Raw genomic sequence first — 22,485 nt, 5'->3', positions numbered from 1 at the left:
TTTACAGGAAACCTTCAACATACTGAAGAAATACAACATGAAGTTGAATCAAGAGAAGTGTTATCTTCGGGGTCGGCTCGGGCAGGATCCTCAGTTTCATAACATCCCACCAAGGAATAGAAATAAACTCGGAAAAGATAAAATTCATAGAAGATATCACCATAATTAACAACATCAAGGCGGTACAGAGACTGACTAGGCGGATAGCCGCCTTGGGACGCTTTATTTCAAGGTCATCATACAAAAGCCACCGATTTTTCTCATTGCTGAAGAAGAAGAAGAAGAACAACTTCTCTCGGACGAATGTCAACAGGCTTTAGAATAACTCAAACGATATATATCAAGCCCCCCTTTACTGCACACCCCGTAAGTGAACGAGCAGCTATACCGCTACTTGGCAGTCTCCGAGGTAGCGGTAAGTGGTGTCCTGGTCCGGGAAGCAGAAGGTATGCAGTTTCCTATTTATTATGTTAGTAAAACCTTAGGCGATACAGAAACAAGGTATCCACACTTAGAAAAACTAGCGCTCGCCTTATTAAGCGAATCCAGGAAACTAAAATTGTATTTTCAATATCACCCCATATATGTCGTGACCTCGTACCCGCTAAGAAATGTTATGCATAAACTCGAGCTCTCAGACCGACTGGCCAAATGGGTTGTAGAGATTAACGGTTATGATAAAGAGTACAAACCCCTAACTAGTATAAAATCCCAAATTTTGGTTGCCTTCGTGGACGACTTTATGCTAGCCTTGATCTTCGAGGTCGAGAAAGAATTACCGCTCGCTTCGGGGACTAGCTTGAGGGTTCAGACCTTATTTGCGGACGATGCTTCTAACACGAAAGGGTCTAGGTTGGGAATTGTACTAAAACCACCTACGAGTAACGTAATAAGGCAATCTATTAGAACTGTAAAATTGACTAACAACGAAACCGAATATGAGGTTATGATTGCATGTCTAGAACTGGCTAAGAGCCTGGGAACCGAGGTGATAGAAGCCAAGTGTGACTACCTCTTAGTTGTTAACCAAGTTAATGGGAAATTTAAGGTAAAAGAAGACCGAACGCGGAGATACTTGGACAATCTGCAAGTAACCTTATAGTAATTCAAGGAATGGACTCTACAACATATACCCTGAGGTCAAAATAACGAGGCCGATGCGTTGGCTAGTCTAGGGTCACTAGTCGACTCCGATGAATTCAATTCTGGAGCGGTGGTGTAGTTGATGAACTCGGTGATAGAAGAAGGTCATCCAAAGGTAAACTCAACAAGCTTAACTTAGGATTGGAGAAACAAATACATAGACTACCTTCAAAAAGGGAACTTACTGTCAGATCCCAGGGAACGAGGGCCCTAAGTACTAAGGCTACCAGGTTTGGCTTGGTTGGTGGAAAATTATACCGAAGATCATTTTTTGGGCCGTTATCAAGGTGCTTGGATCTGGGGTAGACCGACTACGTGATGTGGGAAGTACACGAGGGTACTTGTGGAAACCAGAGCAGAGTCCTTGGTTTGGAAATTGATCAGAGCCAGTTATTACTAGAACGAGATGGAAAAAAGATGTGAAAGACTTCGTTCAAAAGTGTAATGAATGCCAGAGGCACGCCCTGACGATTTACCAACTGGGGGAGATGCTTCACCTGGTCCTCTTCTCCTGGCCATTCATGAAATAGGGTATGGGAATCGTCGGTCCCCCGGCAAAGCCCAATACATATTACTTATGAACGATTATTTTTTCAACTGGGTCAAAGCACAGGCGTTCAAGAAGGTTCGAGAAAAAGAGGTCATTGACTTCATCTGGGATCTTATAATATATCGGTTCGGGATACCGCCCGAGATCACTTGCGACAAAGGAAGGTAGTTCATTGGTGGCAAGGTTAGTAAGTTTTTTGAAGACCACAAAATAAAAAAAATTGATCGACGCCCTACCACCCAAGTGGGAACGGTCAAGCGGAATCAACAAATAAAACTATACTCCAAAACCTAAAGAAGAGGTTGACCAACGCGAAGGGGAAATGGAAAGAAATTTTTCCCAAGGTATTATGGGCATATCGAGCGACTTCGAAGTCCAGCACCGTTGAAACACCATTCCCTTTAGTATACGGCATAGAAGCCCTAATTTCAGCAGAGGTAGTAGAACTGAGCCTAAGGTTCCAATGCGCTACAGAAATGTCAAATGACGAGGTTATGGCCACGAGCTTAATTTAGCAGACAAAAGGCAAGAAACTGCCCTAGTCCGATTAGCGGCCCAAAAGCAATGAATGGGGAGATACTACAATCGAAGGGCAAACCTTCAGCACTTCCAAGTCGAGGACTTGGTATTAAGGAAAGTTATACAGCATACCAAGAACCCGAATAATGGAAAACTAGGACAAAACTGGGAAGGACCATACACGAGTCACTGGTATAACCGAAAAAGGCTTATACAAGCTTGAGTCCAAGAACGGTGTGCAACTACCCAACAAATAGAATGTGGCACACTTAAAGCAGTACTACTGCTAAGGTATGAATACAATTTTTTTGTAATTTATTATGCTTTGAACTAACCCGTGAAGGTACTCAATCAAGGTCAAATATGAGGATTAGGTCTGAGAGCACTAGTTGCACTCATTTTCCTTTGGACCAATTTTTTCCCGAAGTGGGTTTTACGGCAAGGTTTTTAACGAGGGAACAGTAAAAACGTGCTATGCTAGTTTTGAAGACTGGACTGAGTCTAGAACTGTAGATCACCCATATTAGACCAATAGTATTTGAGCCTTCATAAGTTCAGTCTCAAATACTAGGGGGCCATCACACCTTAAGTCAAGATCCTGAGTTCGAAAATTTAGAAGGAACTTTTTATTCGGTATTGAAAGCCAAGGCTTGAATATTAGAATTAATTGTAAGGGTCAAACAGGCAAACAAACCATGCCCATATACCTCATTCTCGCCATGGCAGAAAGCTTTTTGTACCTTCGGTTATGTACTCTACATTCAAAGTAATAAAAAGTTTTCCATCTACGTTTCATCAGTTCACATTTGCACCATCGATATTATCGTTAAGTTACTTAGAGTAAATATTGGGTTCAAAAACTTTAAGCCTACGGTCCTCCCCTAACCGGGGATTGCTACCTGATGATAAGATCGGGGAATTTGGGCTACCAAATCCCAAAGGTACCGAGCCTACTAGGCAGGGGTCAAACCACGAAAGGCTACGACCAACTTAAACGGCTTGGAGACATCCAAGTTCGTACATAAAAAGTAAGGTCCTTACATGTTTTTTCATCTATGAAAGCTTACTTCAGACCCGGCCATGAAAAGAGCCACCTTCAGCAAAGAATAATCGTGTCCAATTAAAACGTTTAAATATTTTAATAAAGACTTCATTTTTATCAGATCTTCTGAATTCAAAGCAACACTCGGAGTTGTTAGTTAACCTTGATCTCATCTGAGTTTTTGGGAACGGATGGTCTAAATTATGCCAAATTCTATGCTAAGGCATAAATGACATATTTTAAAGTCTAAAGCAAAAGTTAGAAGTCTTGAATATAAGCAAATATTTAAAAGTAAAAGAAACGACATATAGCCGAAAAGTGAATTTTTATATGCATGTACCAAAAAGTAGTTATAAAGGCTCCATAAAAAAGCCCCAAAATACAAAAATATGTAGCTACAAAGAAAAAAACAGAAATAAACTAAGGCATTTCCTGCCTAATTCCCGTCGGAACCCGACTCGCTACCCGAACCCTCGTGCTGGTATCTCTCTTTGGCCTCAGTCTCAAGCCTCTTCGCCTCTTCGATCCCAGCCGCTAGATCAAACCCCGTGGCATGAATCTCCTCAAGGGTCTCCCTACGAGATAGCCACTTCACATATTCGGCCTTTGTTAACACACGGGCCTTGACCACCTCCATATCGTTCTTATATTGGGCTAACATGTCCCAAACTTTGGAGGCCTCATTCGAAGTCACATCCAACTTGGACTTCAGCGCAGTGTATTCCTAACTCAGAGCATCTTGTTCTATGATGGTGAAATCTAGTTGATCTTAGAGATCGTCATTCAGATGAGACCATTTCTCGGCTTTATCCTTCATCACACGGAGTTGATCCTTGGTCGATGCCAAATCCTCTTTGGTAGCATCCCGCTTTAAGGCTAGGAGATCCATTTTGCTCTTCAACTCCTCGACTAAGGCTTTAACCTCGTTCATTTTGGCCCTATGCTAGTCGATCAAGTCTATCTTCTCTTGGACCTGCGAGGTTGTGGCATTAGAAGTTGTGGTTAACCTCTCGTTATAAATCTCAAATACTCTTACCTTTTTGACCAGAAGGGCATGTTCCCGTTTCATCTTTGAGGCCTCCTTTTGAGCTTTTTCCATCTCGGCTTGGAGGACGGAGTAGTCCTTTAGGGCCAGATATTTTTGCTCACTAAGAGCTTTGTACATGTCCTTCTGTTAGGTCTGTTCCTTGAGCTCTAACTCAAGATGAGCCACCTCCATCCGAGACTAGTGGAAGCTCTCATGATGAATCACCGAGGCCTGAGGAATAAAAAGGTCGAAACTATTAAATTATGCTAGGGAAAAATGAACTCTTTAAGGACATAAAGAAAGGAAAACATACCTTGTTTAGTGTATACTGTGCCTCATTGAAAAGGCTCGATGCGTCCACTTCATTCATATTCACTTGGTCCTCTTTGGTTACCAAGCAACGAAGGTATATGGTCATGCCAACCAGCCCAGATAACACCCTGGTATCCATCAGGGTCGTAAATATAAACGTTCTCTTATGATCGGGATCTGTGATCACGGCGGGTAACTGCTTCACAAAATTTGGGCTTGGGCTTGGGCTTGGGATCGGGCTTGGCCCATCTGACCCCGACAATATGTCTATTCTTGGGACCTCTAGGTGGCCAAAATTGGAGAAGTCCTCCTACGCACCTACATCCATACCTTCAAAAAATAGGTTGAGGGCCTCATCTACATCCCGGGATGCCTTGGTCGACTTTTCTCTAATGGCCCAGGCCTCATCAAAAAGAGACTCCATGTGAGACGGTGACTCCAGAACGTCGATCATGTCGGCGACTTCCCTCGGAACCAGAGTAGCCTCTTGAGAGGTGGTAGCTACAGGCTTTTTGTCAGGCTCCCGAACTAAAGAGGGTTCGACCTTAAAGTCTCCTCCCTCTGGTATTGCCTGCTCTTTTAAAACAACGGCCAACTCATGGGCGACAAACTCCATGTCATCATCTTCAGGGTAGTCCTTGAGACAGAAAAGAGAATCAGGGTATGGTACCTTGTCCTGAGTACTCTTCTTGGTACTCTTTCAGACCCTGACCGTGACCCTCTTGTTCTTGGCCTTGGCAGGAGCGTCTGAGGGGTAAAGGGACCTCTTTTTTCTCTTTTTCTCCTCATTCTTTGCAACAGCCTCAGCAGTAGGCTGTTCGAAAGTGGAGGGTTTTGCAGATGGGGATGAGGCCTTGTCCTCGTCCACTGCCCGGAGCTCGGTGATCTTGGGCAAACTTGTGGAAGGAAGAAAGGGACTTAGTCAAAATACAATGGAATGAAAGGAAATTCAATCAGGGAAAGAAGAATACTCACCATGGGAACGAGATTCCTATTTGCCTTTTGAAAGTTTACGCCACTCGCGCTTAGAGTATGTTAATTATTTACAGATCCCCTTGACCCACTCCTTGAAAAGGGGGATTACATTTGGGACTCAGGCGACTACTACACAATGGGAAAGTCGGGCGAAGAGGAAAAAGAATGAATTCTTAGAACTATTGTAACAACTTAAAAGAGATGAATGCATGTTTGAGGTTTCACTTCTTAGGGAATGGCAGGAAATTAGAGGGAATGAGGTCTTCAATCTTGACCCGTACAAATCTCTCCTGCCAGCCCCGATCCCTGTCCTCGTTGATGCTTGAGAAAGGAGCCTTCTTTGCCCGTCAGTCAAGCTTGAGTAACCCCCCTTGGAAGATTCGGGGGCGGTAGATGCGGAGAAAATGGTCGATGGTGAATCGTGGCTCCTCTATGTTATTGATAAAATGACGAAGGAGGATCATTATCCTTTAGAAAGATGGGCGGATCTACCCGAGATAGACCTCGTACCTTTTGCAAAAATTAGGGACTATCGTGTCCATCGGGCTAAGTGTGAAGGGGTACGTATAAATGCTTAAGTGCCCATCTAGGTGCGTGGTAATGTCCTTATCAGGGCCAGGGATGACTACTTCCTTTCCCTCCCACTTGAAATCATCCCGAATAGTCGGTAGCGTGTCTTCTGTAATGGAGCATATATACCTCCACACCTCCTCACCTCAATCTCCTTGCTTGGAGGCTTTTTCAACCTTAAAGTCGTTGTCTATAATGTAGCCTCCGGGGATAAAATTCTTAAGAGGAGGTTCCGGTGCTACTTCCGGGAGGATCACTTCAACATCTGCGGTCGAGGTAGAAGTTGAAGAAGCAATGTGCTGAGGCATAGATATTGAAGTTTTTGCCATAGTTATCTGGGGATATGAAGATTTAAACTCTGGGTATAAAGGTTTTAAAATGAGTATGAAGATTTGAAGATTTGTCTTGAAGATTTAAAAGGTGAAATATGAATATTTGAAGATTAAGGATGAAGAAATGAATATGTGAAGAACAGTTCGTGAAGATTTGAGGAAACAATGAACAAGTAAATGTTTCGAGGGTAACTCAAGGAGTTTCAAAATCGGAAAGTAAAAAAAGTGAATAAAAGGAAATAGAAGCTTTTATAGAAGGGGAATGTTTAATGCGTGACACTTAGCATTCGAGGATGGTCAACCAACGACTGACACGTGTTCGAAGTTAGAACGACGCAATTGATGGGACGCTCTGTTGACTCATCAACCTGTTTGTAGCGTATAAAGAACCGGGGTATAGTTCATCAAGTTTGATTCGAGGTACGATTCATAGTTTTGATGTTGTTTGATGTGGTTTGAGGCCTTGAGTAGATCCACGTTATGTTTTGGGTTTGGTTGGTATGGTTGGACGGGGTACCAAGGGCCCCGAATGTGCTTCGGATGTGTTGCAGATCATTTTGAGCTTTGTAGAACTTGCTGAAGAACCTATGTGCTGATGTTTTTGCACCTGCAGAAGAGGGACCGCAGAAGCGGCAAAGGAAGTGCATGTTTGGATTTTAGTTTGGAAGGCTGGGACCGTAGATGCGGTCGTATTGTCGCAAAAGTGGAATTGCACCTGCGGTGTGTGGTCGCAGAAGCGTGAGCACAGGAGCGCTTATGGGACTGCAGATGCAGTCTATTATTTTGGCTGGGTTCTCAAAGGTGGGAGATCTTTGCCGCAAAACATGCCATCGCAGAAGCGACCTTATGACCGCAAAAGTGTAATATCTAGCAGAATGTTTATAATTTGAGGGTTTGCCCATTTTTATCATATCTTGAGTTGTAGATCTCAGTTTTAGGCAATTTTGGAGGGGTTCTTCACGATTTGGATTTGGGTAAGTGTTCTTTACTTGGATTTGATTATATTTCATGATTCTATCCTTATTTTTATCATTAAATTGGTGATTTGAATTTGAAAAACTAGGAATTTTTGTAAAAACATTCTAAAAAGTAAAATGAGGATTTGAAAGCCGATTTGATGTCGGAATTGGATAATTTTGGTATGGTTGGACTCGTATCAGAATGGGTGTTCAGATTTTTTGATTTTTGTCTGGTTCCGAGATGCGGTCCCGAGGTTGCCTTTTAGTTTCATTAATTCGAAATTATTTCTTTTTATTTTTATTTATGATATTGAGTTATTTTGGCTAGATTTGAGCCGCTCGGAGGTTTGTTTCACACGAGAAGGTCATTTAGAATACTGATTTGGCTTCTTTGAGGTAAGTATCTAGCTTAACTTTATGTGGGGGAACTCCCCTTAGGATTTATGTACGCGAGGTGATGAGTACGTACTCGGGCCTTTTGTAAAAATTGACCGATTTTGACTCTTAGGCTTCTTTCAAAAATTTGTTTGAACTTGTTAGCATATGTTATATCTTTTATTTATCTTGTTTACTCTCACATGCCTTATTTGAATTTGTTAGGACATGTCATATCCCTTACTTCTCAAGTTTACTCTTATATGTTTTATTCAAAGTTGTTACCTCTTTTATCATTATGTTATTTCCATTATTGTTGAGTTATTCTTAATTTAATTTATATCCTTTTATTGACGGGTTATTCTCATATATTTAGATGTAGTTTCTAGTTCATGTCATCTCTGTCATTGTTAGCTTATTCCATACACTAGAATCCGAAGTTTGTCATTTCAAGGAAAAACCTTCATTAGCGAGTTTATCCTTAAGCAATTAATTGAAGTTGACGTTAGTGAAAGACATTGTTCGATTTTAATTGAAGTTGTGCTTAAAAGGGGTGCTGTTCTCGGTTGAATTACTTTGTTGTTCATTAAGTTGTATTGATATTCTATACACACTATGGTTGAGCCATGGGCTATGTGATATGGTGATAATTGCATCATTGTATTGGAAAGGTTGTGGCCTATGGGCACTTGTGGTACGAGTTGATATTTTGTGTTATTGTGATGTTAGCACACGTGAATTATTGATTGGGCTTTTTATCCGTAGCATAAGGGTGGCATCTCATTGTTGTTGTTATATGGGGTATAATGGACGCATCTCACTGTTTTTAATTGTGCTGAGTAATACATGTGGCTATTTTGTTATTGTCCGACGGAGCATCAAGGGTGGCTATTATACGGAGTGATACGAGTGGCTGTTGGAGTGATACGAGTGGATAATGATATTGTCAGGGTGGAGCGATACGGTTTGCTATCAGAGAGATAAGGGTGGCAAATGTCAAGGATGATGTGTGACATCCTGGATGCATTTTGTTAGTGATATTCATGTGATGGCGTGTTTTTCCAAGTGTATGTCGTACACCTTATGTGATTTGTTGTGTTGCTTCGATGATCTACTCGATGTCTTGATATTACTTGTCGACTTGGCTGTAATAGTACACTTGCACAAGAATACACCATAGCATGCTACTTATATTAGTTCAAAAGTATGAAACTTGACATCTATTGAGCATGCCCATGTATTCTAATATTATCTACTTCATTTTGATATTGAGCCTATGACCATTTCGGGTGGATTGTGATTGTGAGCCTGTGATCATACCGGGTAGATTGAGATATTGGAACGTGAGTTGCATGCGCGGCTTATTAGAAATGTGGTCACAAAGTGCCATGAGTATATGATTTGTGGGTTGAGACCCGTGACTTGAGATTATGAGATGAGGTATCTCGGAGTAATTTCATTGCAAAACCTATGTCAGAACGGCTTGATTAATTGGTTGTTATTGTTTTCCTTATTTGGTTTCAGTGGTACTTTCACGGTGTTCTTATTACTTTACTATTTATATCACATGTTGATTCTTTTTGCCATTTACTGATTCCTTCTTTCATTATTAGTGTTATACTTCTATAATGCACATGTTATTTTGACTAGTAGGTGTTTTGACTTACAACTCGTCACTATCTCACCGAGGATAGTCTTGATACTTACTGGGTACCAACCGTGGTGTACTCATACTACACTTCTGCACATTTTTCTGCAGAGCCAGGTATTGGAGATATCAAACTCAGGCAGATTTAATTTATCGATCGCAAGGATTGAAGGTAGAGCTATTTGGTCGCCATAGTCCCTTGGAGTCTTTTCCTTTCATTGTACTGTCATCTTATTATTTGAACAGTATTGTATTTCGATCTTTGAGATCTGAACATGTATTCAGCTAGAGTTCGTGACTTTGTATTACCTAGTCTTGGGCGGTTGTGTGATTATTGCCGCGTTGGCTCATTTCAATTTTGTTTCGTTATCCATATTAAACTCTTTTTTGAATTATCATTGCAAATCTGGATTAATTATTGAAAGTAATCGGCATACCTAGTTTGAGAGACTAGGTGTCATCACGACGCCTGTGGTGGGATTTTGGATTGTGACAAGTTGGTATGAGAGCTCTTGGTTCATAGGTTTTACGAGTCACGAGTAAGTTTAATAAAGTCTTGTAAATCGGTACGGAGACGTCTGTATTTATCTTCGAGAGGCTATAAAACTATTAGGAAAATTCCACTTCTTTCATTCCCGTCGTGCGGATTTGTTGATTTCGAAGTTTTGAGCCTTTGTATCTCTATTCTCTCACAGATGGTGAGGAAACACGCTACCAGATCAGTTGAGCAGACACCCGAACCCCCTGCTATATCCGCGGGAGGTTGAGGCCGAGGTAGAGGCAGAGAGGGGGGCGCATTGCAGCTAGAGCACCTTCCAGGGTAGCAATGGAGGGGCCACCAGTAGCTCCAGGTTACCCTTGGACTTTAGGAGACTTTGCAAAGTTCCTGAGCATGTTTGGTACATTGGCTTAGGCGAGATTGATCTCCATTGCACCAACTACTTCATAGATTGGGAAAGGAGCTCAGATTCCCACCGCTCGTACTCCAAAGCAGTAGGCTCATGTTGGTCATACTCCGAGTGTGGTGACGTTATAGCTTGGTATTCTGGTACAGCTTGAGGACATGCCTGAGGCATCAAAAGAGGAGCAGAAGAGGCTTGAGAGGTTCAAAAGGTACAATCCACCTACTTTTAGTAGCACAACTGCCAAGGATGTACATGGTTTTCTAGAGAAGTGTCACCATATTCTCTGCACCATGGGTATTGTAGAGGTGAGCGAAGTTGCTTTTACTATATTTCAGATGCCAAGAGCAGCGTATCAGTGGTGGAAGGTTTATGAGGAGGGTAGATTGGTCGATGCAACACCACCACTTGGCTCAGTTTTCAGAGATGTTTTAAGGAAGTTTATTCCCAGACCCTCCAGTATATGTGGCGCACAGAGTTCGAGCAGTTGCATTAGGGTACCATGAGGGTGTCGGTGTATGCCATCAGGTTCAATGAGTTATCCTATCATGCACCTACTTTGGTTCCCACAGTCAGAGAGTGAGTTCGCAGATTTATTAAGGAGCTCAGTTATGGTCTTAGATTCAGCATAGCTCGGGAGTTGGAGACTGATACTTTATTTCAGCAGGTTATGGAGATTTCCAGGAGGCTAGAGCGTATTCAGGGTAAGGGGATAGAGGATAAGGAGACCAAGAGGTCTTGAGGTTCCGTAGAATTCAGTGGATTTTACACTTGAGATATGACCTATCATGGCGGAGGCTCAGGCAGTCGGCCAATCCAGTTTGCACTTCAGACTACTCGTGGTGCTCCAGTTAGTCAAGGTACTCATATGGGGAAGTCATATTTTAGTGCACCACCTGCACAGAGTTCCCACGGTGGTTATTCTAGTTATCCGGCATAGACTCAGTACGAGTAGCCACACCCGTAGAAGGGTTGTTAAGAGTGTGGCGATACTAGGCACATCATGAGAGATTGTCCAGACTCAGGAGAGGAGGATTTCATCAAAGCACTCAGGCTATAAGCTTTATTCCAGTTGCTACTCCACCTTCACAACAAGGTAGGGGTAGAGAACAGGCGGGTAGAGGGCACCGTAGAGGGGAAGGCCCCACCTGTTGATATGATTTTCATGGTAGGGCTGATGTCGCTGCACTAGATTGTGTTGTTATAGGTATAGTTTCAGTTAGTTATAAAGGAGCATCATTCTTATTTTTATTCGGTTCTGCTTATCGGAGTGAGTCCTCCTATCTTGCTTCACATATGGGTGTGTTTCATGATTCTTTTACTCTGCTTATGTGTTTATCCCTGTTGGAAGATTTTATAGAGGTAGCCTGTGTTTATCATTTTGTTTTGTTCACCATTGAGAGCTATAAGACCCGATTGAACTTTTATTCACTCATTATGGTAAGTTTTGATGTGATTTCTAGATGGTTTAGTTACGATTTGTGATTTAGGTGCTTTACCGGCATGGGAAGTTCATTACGTGCTATGATTTTGTCTCGAGAATTGAGTTAGTGGAAGATTTCGATCGGTATGATATGTATTATACTTGTGATTCAGAGTCAAGGATGGGATCCTCGTGTTTTATGTGGTTTGATATGTTTGAACCGGGCTACGTGCTGCAGTAGAGTTATATTAGGAAGAGATCCATGTGATTAGTTCATATGTTTTCTCCCTTATGGAATGGATTCGTTGTGTGGTACTGATAGGTAGTTGTGCCTGTCGAACTTGTTTGATAGTTCTTTCATATGTTTCTCTTTCAATATTCAGTCATATTCGCGTTGTGCTTATTGTGTTTAGCTTGTAAGGTATGCGCCCAGGTGGCGTTGGGTGTGACTTGTTGATTTGAGTAAATAGTTATGGGATCTTCATGTTTCTTGCATCATTGTCAGTGTTGTGAAGGTTGGAATAGGGTTCTAGTTGCTATGAGATTATTTACCGGTGCTGGATTTGGTTGTGGGCAGCTATCATGGCCAGAGTTATTGTTATGGGAATCTATGTGATGTGTTACGTCGTGTGGTTATACCTTGTGGGTGTATTCATAAGTCGTTGTAGCTGGTTGAGGTTGATACATTGTGTTAATGCGTGAATCGAGTATTTAGAAAATTATTGGATGGTGAAAATTTTGGTTCTAAGGCTTATCGGTGTGGGTGGAAGGAACAATCTTCAGTTGAGATGGTGATGTCAGGCTTATGAGGATTGGGGTGACATGAGATAACCCGCGAGTATGTGAATGATGAGTACATTCAGTGATTTGATGACCTCGGAACGGTTCTTGGCGCATTCGAGGATGAATGTTTGTTTAAGAGGAGGAGAATGTAATGATCCGATCGGTCATTTTGAGAATTAGCATCTCGTTTGGTGTCTTAAGGTCTCGATCAGCTTTGTATTATGTATTATGAATTGTGTGTGTGGTCGAGTTCAGTTTTCTAATGATTCGGGATTGACTTGGAAGAACAATTCTTGTTTTAGAAGCTTAAGTGAAAAGAGTTGACCGAAGTTTGACTTTTGTGTAAACGACTCCAGAATGGTATTTTGATGATTCCAACGGCTTCGGATGGTGATTTTGGACTTGGGCATGTGTCCGGATTTGGATTTGGAGATCCGTAGGTGGATTTGATGCATTTTGGCAAAAGTTGGAAGGTTGAAGGTTTGGAAGATTGAGAGGTTTGACCGGATGTTGACTTTATTGATATCGAGTTCAAATTTAGACTCCGGGAGTTGGTATAGCTCTGTTGTTTCATTTGGGACTTGCATGCAAAATTTGACGTCATTCCGGGTTGATTTGATATGATTCGACTCGAGTTGTAGAAGTTGAAAGTTCATCACGTTCGATTCGAGGTGCGATTCATAGTTTTAATATTATTTTATGTGATTTGAATTCTCGAGTATGCCGCATTATATTTTGGGATTGGTTGGTATGACTGGACGGGGTCCCGGGTGCCCTAGATGTGTTTCAGATGTGTTGTGGATCATTATGAGCTTTGTGGAACTTGCTGAAGAACCTGTATGCTGATATTTTTGCACATGCGGATAGGGGACCGCAGAAGCAGCAAAGGAAGCGTAGGTGTGGATTTTGGTTTGGAAGACTAGGACCGTAGATGCGGTCGTGTTGTCGCAAAAGTGGAACCGCACCTGCAGTGTATGGTCGCAAAAGCGTGAGGACAAAAATGCTTATGGGACCGCAGATACGGTCAGTGACTTTGGTTGGGTTCTCGCAGGTGCGAGCTCTTTGCTGCAGAAGAGGCCATCGCAGAAGCGACCTTGAATATCTGGCAGAATGTTTATAATTCGAGGGTTTGCCCATTTTTATCATATTTTGAGTTGTAAACCTCTGTTTTGGGTGATTTTGGAGGGGCTCTTCACGATTTGGACTGGGGTAAGTGTCCTTTACTCAGATTTGATTATTCCACCTTTATTTTTATCATTAAATTGGTGATTTGAATTGGAGAAATTAGAAATTTTTGTAAAAACTTTCTAAAGGCCGATTTGACGCCGAAATTGGATAATTTTGGTATGGTTGGACTCGTCGGAATGGGTGTTCGAATTTTGTGAGTTTTATCGGGTTCCGAGATGCAGTCTCGGGGTTGAATTTTCTTTGATTTTTATTTATGATATTGAGTTATTTTGGCTAGATTTGAGCCGTTCGGAGGTTTGTTTCACGCGAGAAGGTCATTTAGAGTATTGATTTGGCTTTTTGACGTAAGTATCTTGCCTAACTTTATGTGGAGGAACTACCCCTTAATATTTGAGTCGTTTGTGCTATTTGTGTCATGTAAAAGCCATGTATGCGAGGTGACGAGTACGTACTCAGGCCTTTTGTGAAAATTGACTGGTTTAGACTCTTAGGCTGCTTTCATAAATTTGTTTGAACTGGTTAGCACATGTTGTATCTTTTATTGTGTATTTTACTCTCACATGCCTTATTTGAATTTGTTAATACATGTCATATCCCTTACTTATCAAGTTTACTCTTATATGTTTTATTTAATGTTGTTAGCTCTTTTATCATTACGTGATTTTCGTTATTGTTGAGTTATTCTTAATTGAATTTGTTGTTACATGATATGCTTTTGTTGCTGGGTTATCCTCATGCATTTAGACATAGTTGTTAGTTCGTGACATCTCTCTCATTTTTAGCTTATTCCATAAAATAGAATCCGAAGTTTGCAATTTCATGGAAATACCTTCATTAGCGAGTTTATCCTTAAGAAATTAATTGAAGCTGAAGTTATTGAAAGCCATGGTTCTATTTTAATTGAAGTTGTGCTTAAAGGGGGCTTTGTTCTCTGTTGAATTACTTTCCCATTCATTTTGTTATATTGAGATTCTATACACACTGTGATTGAGCCATAGGCTATGTGATATGGTGATAATTGTGTCATTGTTTTGGAAAGGTTGTGGCCTATGGGCACTTGTGGTACGCGTTGATATGTTGTGTTATTGTGATGTTGGCATATGTGAATTGTTGATTGGTTGTTGTTATGCGGATCATAAAGGTGGCATCTCACTGTTTTTGTTATGTGGGATATAAGGGAGGCATCTCACTGTTCTTAATTGTGCGGAGTGATACGGGTAGCTATTGTGTTATTGTCCGGGCGAAGCGATAAGGGTGGCTATTATACGGAGTAATATATGTAGCTATCAGAGTAATATGGGTGTCTAATGATATTGTCAGGGCGGAGTATACGGGTGACTATCGAAGAGATAAGGGTGGCAAATGTCAAGGATGATGTGTGATTGCCTGGAGGCATTTTGTTGGTGATATTTGTGTTATGGCGTGTTTTTCCTTGTGTATGTCATACACATTATGTGACTTGTTGTGTTGCTTCGATGAGCTACTCGATGTCTTGATATTACTTGTCGACTTGGCTGTAATAGTACACGTATACAAGCATACACCATAACATGCCACTTATACTAGTTCAAGTGTATGAAACTTAACATCTATTGACCATGCCCACATATTCTTGTATTATTTGCTTCATGTTAATATCGAATCTATGACTATGTCGGGCGGATTGTGATTGTGAGCCTGTGATCATGCTGGGCGGATTGAGATATTGGCGTGAGTTGTCCGTTTAGTCGTGATTAAAAATGTGAGCACAAGGTGTCGTGAGTATATGATTCGTGGGTTTAGACTTGTGACTTGAGATTATAAGATGAGGTATCTCGGAGTAATTTCGTTGCGAAACCTGTGTCAGAATGACTTGATTAATTTGTTGTTATTGTCTTCCTTATTTGGTTTCAGTGGTACTTTCACCGTGTTCTTATTACTTTAGTATTTTTTATCACATGTTGATTCTTGTTTCCATTTACTGATTCCTTCTTTCATTATTAGCTTTATACTTCTATACTACACAGGTTATTTTGACTAGTAGGTGTTTTGACTTGCACGTCGTCACTACTCCACCGAGGTTAGTCTTGATACTTATTGGGTACCGACTGTGGTATACTCATGCTACGTTTTTTCGTATTTTTGTGCAGAGCCAGCTATTGGAGATATCGGACTCGGGCAGAGTTAGCTTATCGACCGCGAGGACTCAAGGTAGAGCTGCTTGATCGTCGTAGTCCCTTGGAGTCCTTTCCTTTCATTGTACTTTCATCTTGTTATTTGAACAATATTGCATTTCGATCTTTGAGATCTTTCCATGTGAATAGCCAGAGTTCGTGACTTTGTATTACCTAGTCTTAGGAGGTTGTGTGATTATTGCAACAAGGGTCATTTTGCTTTTGTTTCGGTATTCATATTGAACTCTGTTTTAAATTATCATAGTAAATCTGGCTTAATTGTTGAAAGTAATCATCTTACCTACTTAGAGACTAGGTGCCATCACGACACCTGTGGTGGGATTTGGGTCGTGACAGTTGGTTTAGATTAGTTAATTTCTTTGTTTTATTTTTAAAATTATTTTTCTTTTTCTTTTTTGAAATAAAAAGTGTATTTATTTAGTAAAATTCAGACAATATTAATGAGAGCAATATATTAAAATTTAAAATAAAACATATTTCCATGAGTACTAAAATATCTTCTATTATATTATTAAAAAAGCAGCAGACAAAAATATTAAATAAGTAATATACTAATAATTCTTATTAACAATATAATTGTATTAAATATTGAATAATATGATAAAGAAAAATACAGAATAAAAAATTTATCTGATGACTATATAAGTCCCTTTAATTTAATAAAGATTTTATTCATTAAAATTTAGGCAATATCTATTCTATCTTTATAGAATAGAAGAAGCAACTCAATATGATGATGCCAAGAGTAACAACAAAAATTTAACAAGTATCAAATTTAGGACAAAGCTCCAACAAATTTAGAGATTCAAAAACTATTTAAAAAATGATTTAAAAAAAGGACAAAAAGAAATTAACTACCTAAAATTAACTACTCAAACATGTGTGAGAGTTGTTTTAGGTTAGTTAATTTCTTCGTTTCTTTTTTTTTTTTAAATTATTTTTGTTTATCTTTTTTAAAATAAAAAGGGTATTTATTCATTAAAATTCACACAATATTATTGAGAAATGAGAATAATAGAATAAAATATAAAATAAAAAATCTATCAAAAGTAATAAAATAAATATATATCTTCTATTATATTACAAAAAGAACGCAACAGACAAAAATATTAAACAAAGTAATATGCTAATAAGTTTTTTATTAAAAATAAAATTATACTAAATATTGGATAATATATTCTATCTATATAGAATAGGAGAAGCAAATCATTGTGATGATGCCTGGTGTAACAACAAAAATTTTAAAAGTGTTAAATTTTAGGACAAAGCTCTAACGAATTTGGAGATTCAAAAATTATTATTTTTTAAAAAGGAAAAAGAAAATGATAAAAAAAAAAGCCACACAGAAATTAACTATTCAAACATGAGTGAGATTATTTTTTTTTGGTAACTAACTTTTTATTAATCACCAGTATTACAAACTATACAAAGTACCATAGTTAGCTAACACAGCTAACTATCATATTTACAGTATACTCTTTCTCTTCTGTCACGACCCGAATTTCCCACCCTCGAGAGTCGTGATGGCGCCTATAAATGAGAGTTGGGCAAGCCAAACCTTAATTACTTGCTACACTTTCATTTTTGCTTCTTTTAACAAACACAAGTCGATAATATGATAAAAGCAGAATTTTAAATAAATAAGCGGAAATCAACAATTATATATCTTAAAGCTACGTCTATTACAACTTTTAAAAACCTCAAATACCCCAAAACCTGGTGTCACAGTGTCACAAACTGTCTAAGAGTTACTACATACAAGGTCTGAAGAAATACAATACACTATTTCTGAACAAAGGAAATGAAATAGGAAATAGAGATAGAGGGAGACGCCAGGGCCTGCGAACGCCTACAGGTCTACCTTGGGTCTCCGAGTGGACTGAAGGAAGCCCTCCAACTACTGTCCGAAAGCTTCTCCTGGATCTGCACACAGTGCAGAGTGTAGTATCAGCACAACCGATCCCATGTGCTGGTAAGTGTCTAGCCTAACCTCGGCGAAGTAGTGACGAGGCTAGGACTAGACTACCAAATAAACCTGTGCAGTTCATATATATATATATACACAACGGAAAATAAATACAGAAATAACCAGTCAATATGGGAGGGAGAAACATGTTGTGGGGGCGATACTAGTTCCGAATAGATAGGCATCAAGTAAGGAAAGAAACGACATAACTAGAATATCAACAAAGAAGCAGAAATCAACAATTGCACGGCATCACCCTTCGTGCTTTTACTCTCAGCCTTACCAAAGCAGTTATATACTACAAACGTGCACGACATCACCCTTCGTGCTTTTACTCTCGTCCTCACCAAAACAATCATGTAATCAAAATGTGCACGGCATTACCCATCGTGCTTTTACTCTCTTTCCTCAATATATAATCAATAGAATCGACACGGAATGGTACGTCGTGCAGCATGACATCACCCTTCGTGCTTTTACACTCTTTCCTCACAATAACAAATAATGCACAGCATCACCATTCGTGCATTAACACTCTTCCTCACACAAACAACAATCACAAACAAAGGGGCAAAGGAATAAACAAAATAATAATAGAAATCCCGGCAAGGGAACACAATTAAACAATTAAATCCCGGCAAGGGAACAACATCAATAATCTCAACATCCCGGCAAGGGAGATGATTAACAAAGCAATAATATCCCGGCAAGGGAACAATTTAATAACTCTTTCTCAATTTTACTTCACAATTCACTTCACAACTCGAGCCAATGCTCTATAGGTTTGATTATCATTTATTCTTTCACAACTCGAGCCAATGCTCTAGAGGTTCGATTATCACTTATACTTTCACAATGCATTTCACAACTCGTGCCAATGCTCCAAAAGTTAAATTATCACTTATACTTTCACAATTTCACTATACAACTTGAGACAACACTCCTCAATGTTCATAGGTCACAATTCTTTCCACAAGCTTTACACAACAATTAGGAATCTTCACCAAGGCATAAATAATACAACAAAATCATGAAAACCATAATATAAGACCCACGGTCATGCTTGATACCAACGTGTAGATATTCGTCATCATGCATATACGTCGTAGTCGACAAGAAGCAAATAGAAAATAGGACACAACTCCTAATCCCTCAAGCTAAGGTTAGACCAAACACTTATCTCGATTCCTCGAACACAACTCAAGTTTCAATTATAGTTTTACCCCTCGATTCCACCACCAATTCACTCATATCTAGTCACAAGTTCATTAATTACATCAATAAATGTTAAATGAATCAATTCGAATGCATGAAAATGAGTTTTCTAAAGTTTTACCCAAAAAGTCAAAAATTGACCCCAGGCTCGCTTGGTCCAAACCCAAAATTCGAACCAAAACCCGATTACCCATTCCCCCACGAGCTCAAATATGTAATTTGTTTTGAAATCGGACCTCAAATCGAGGTCCAAATCCCCAATTTTTGAAAAACCTAGGTTCTACCCAAAATACTCAATTTCACCCATGAAAATAATTGATTTGAAGTTGAAATCATGTTAAAAGATATTAATGATTGAAGAAAACTAGTTAAAATGACTTACAATTATTTGGAGAAGAAAGGTTGTTTGAAAAGTCGCCTCTTATGTTTTAGGGTTTTGAAAAGTGAAGAATAATTGAAAAGTCCGTTTAAATATACTCCTCTCAGACCCTCTCCGCGAACCGCATAAAAAGAACTGCGACCGCGGAGCTCCACCGCGGACCACAAGAAATCGAGCGCAGCTGCGAAGGCTTGGCCTTGCTCACCGCGGACCGCACAAATCCCACCGCAATTGCGAAGTCCCCACCGCGGCTGCGAAGCTTCCACCGCGGACCGCGAGACCTGGCTTCAGAGACCGTAACTTCTCTGAATCTGCAACTTTTTTCTAAGTGTAAAAACAACCCGAAACTCACCCGAGGCCTCGGGGCTCCAAACCAAATGTCATACTAACTCAAAAACATCATATGGACCTACTCGTGCAGTCACATCATCAAAATAACATGTAAAATGATGAATTAAACCTCAAAACTCAACATTTTCATCACGAACTCTCAAAGTTCATACTCTTCAACCGAAAGTCCAACTCACGTCAAATAAACTCCGTTTTCACCAAATTTCACAGTTATCTTTCAAATACTATAACAAGTTTGTACCGGGCTCCAGAACCAAAATACGGGCCCGATAACAATGGTTTCATACATTAATTCTTTTCTTTATTCCTTAGATAATTCAGCAAAACAATTTCTTTCAAAAATTAATTTCTATGGTTTGGGACCTTGGAATTCATTTTCAGGTATACGCCTAAGTCCCATATTTTACTGCGGACCTCCCGGGATTGTCAGAACACGGATCCGGGTCCGTTTGCTAAGAATGTTGACCAAAGTCAACCATAATTAAAGTTTTAACTCTAAAATTTCTATTTCTCATATTTTCACATAGAAGGCTTTCCGAATATAGGTCCGAACCACGCACGTAAATCAAGGTGGGGTAAAAAGGGAGGTTTTTAGGCCTCGGAACACTGAATGCACTTGCAACACAAGTGATGACATTTTGGGTCATCACATTCTCCACCTCTAAAACAACAGTTCGTCCTCGAAAGGACATAAGAAGGAAGTACCTGAGTCCGGAAAAAGATGGGGATAACGGCTCTGCATATCGGACTCGGACTCCCAGGTCAATGCCTCAGCGGGCGGACCTCTCCACTAAACACGAACAGAAGGAATACTCTTCGATCTCAATTGACGAACCTGCCAGTCTAGAATAGCTACCGGCTCCTCCTCGTAAGACAAGTCCTTGTCCAACTGGACAGTGCTGAAATCTAACACGTGGGATGGATCACCGTGATATTTCCGAAGCATGGACACATGAAACACTGGATGCACGGATGATAAGCTCGGCGGCAATGCAAGTCTATAAGCCACCTCTCACACTCGATCAAGAATCTCAAACGGACCGATGAACCTAGGGCTAAGCTTGCCCTTCTTCCCATATCTCATCACGCCCTTCATAGGCGACACTCGGAGCAATACCCGCTCTCCAACCATAAAAGCCACATCTCGAACCTTGCGGTCTGCATTACTCTTTTGCCAGGACTGAGCTGTACGAAGCCTATCCTGAATAATCCTGATCTTGTCCAAAGCCTCCTGAACCAGATCCGTACCCAACAATCGAGCCTCTCCCGGCTCAAACCATCCAACCGGAGATCGACACCGCCTACCATATAAAGCCTCATAAGGAGCCATCTGGATACTCGACTGGTAGTTGTTGTTGTAGGAAAACTCTGCTAAAGGCAAAAACTGATCCGACGAGCCTCCAAAGTCAATAACACAAGCTCAGAGCATATCCTCAAGAATCTAAATAGTCCACTCAGATTGCCCGTCCGTCTGAGGATGAAATGCCGTACTCAACTCAACCTAACTCTCGCTGAACTGCTCTCCAAAAATGCGAGGTAAACTACGTACCTCGGTCCGAAATGATAGATATAGGCACACCATGAAGACGAACAATCTCCCGGATATAGATCTCAGCTAACCTCTCAGATGAATAAGAGACTGCCACAGGAATGAAATGCGCTGACTTGGTCAGCCTATCAACAATGACCCATACTGCGTCGAACTTCCTCCGAATATGTGGGAGTCCAACAATAAAGTCCATAGTGATCCGCTCCCACTTCCACTCGGGAAGCTCAATCCACTGAAATAAACCACCAGGCCTCTGATGCTCGTACTTAACCTGTGGACAATTCAAACACCGAGCTACATATGCAAAGATATCCTTCTTCATTCTCCGCCACCAATAATGCTGCCACAAATCCTAATACATCTTTGCGGCGCTCGGATGAATAGAGTACCGGGAGCTTTGGGCCTCCTCTAAAATCAACTCTCGAAGCCCATCCACATTAGGCACACAAACTCGACCTTGCAATCTCAAAACTCCATCATCATCTAAGGTAACCTACTTGGCACCTCCACGCTGCACCGTGTCTCTAAGGACACACAAATGGGGATCATCATACTGCCGATCACGGATACGCTCCAATAAAGAAGAACGAGCAACTGTGTATGCCAATACACGACTAGGCTCAGAAATATCCAACCTCACAAACTGATTGGCCAAAGCCTGAACATCCAAAGCAAGCAGTCTCTCACCGACCAGAATATAAGCAAGACTGCCCATACTGACTGACTTCCTACTCAACGCATCGGCCACCACATTGGCCTTTCCCGGGTGATACAAGATAGTGATATCATAATCTTTCAATAACTCCAACCACCTCCTCTGCCTCAAATTCAACTCCTTTTTCTTGAACAAATACTGAAGACTCTTGTGATCTGTGAACACCTCACATGCCACGCCATACAGATAATACCTCTAGATCTTGAATGCATGAACAATGTCTGCCAACTCCAAATCATGAACGGGATAGTTCTTCTCATGAATCTTCAACTTCCGCGAAGCATAAGCAATGACCTTGCCATCCTGCATCAACACTACACCAAGACCAACACGAGATGCATCACAATAAACTGTATAAGGCCCTGAACCTGTGGGCAAAACCAACACC

This window comes from Nicotiana sylvestris, chromosome 12 (assembly GCF_000393655.2).
Source record: "Nicotiana sylvestris chromosome 12, ASM39365v2, whole genome shotgun sequence".
NCBI lineage: Eukaryota > Viridiplantae > Streptophyta > Magnoliopsida > Solanales > Solanaceae > Nicotiana > Nicotiana sylvestris.
The sequence above is the reverse complement of the archived record's forward strand: the minus strand, read 5'-3'. Positions refer to the sequence as shown.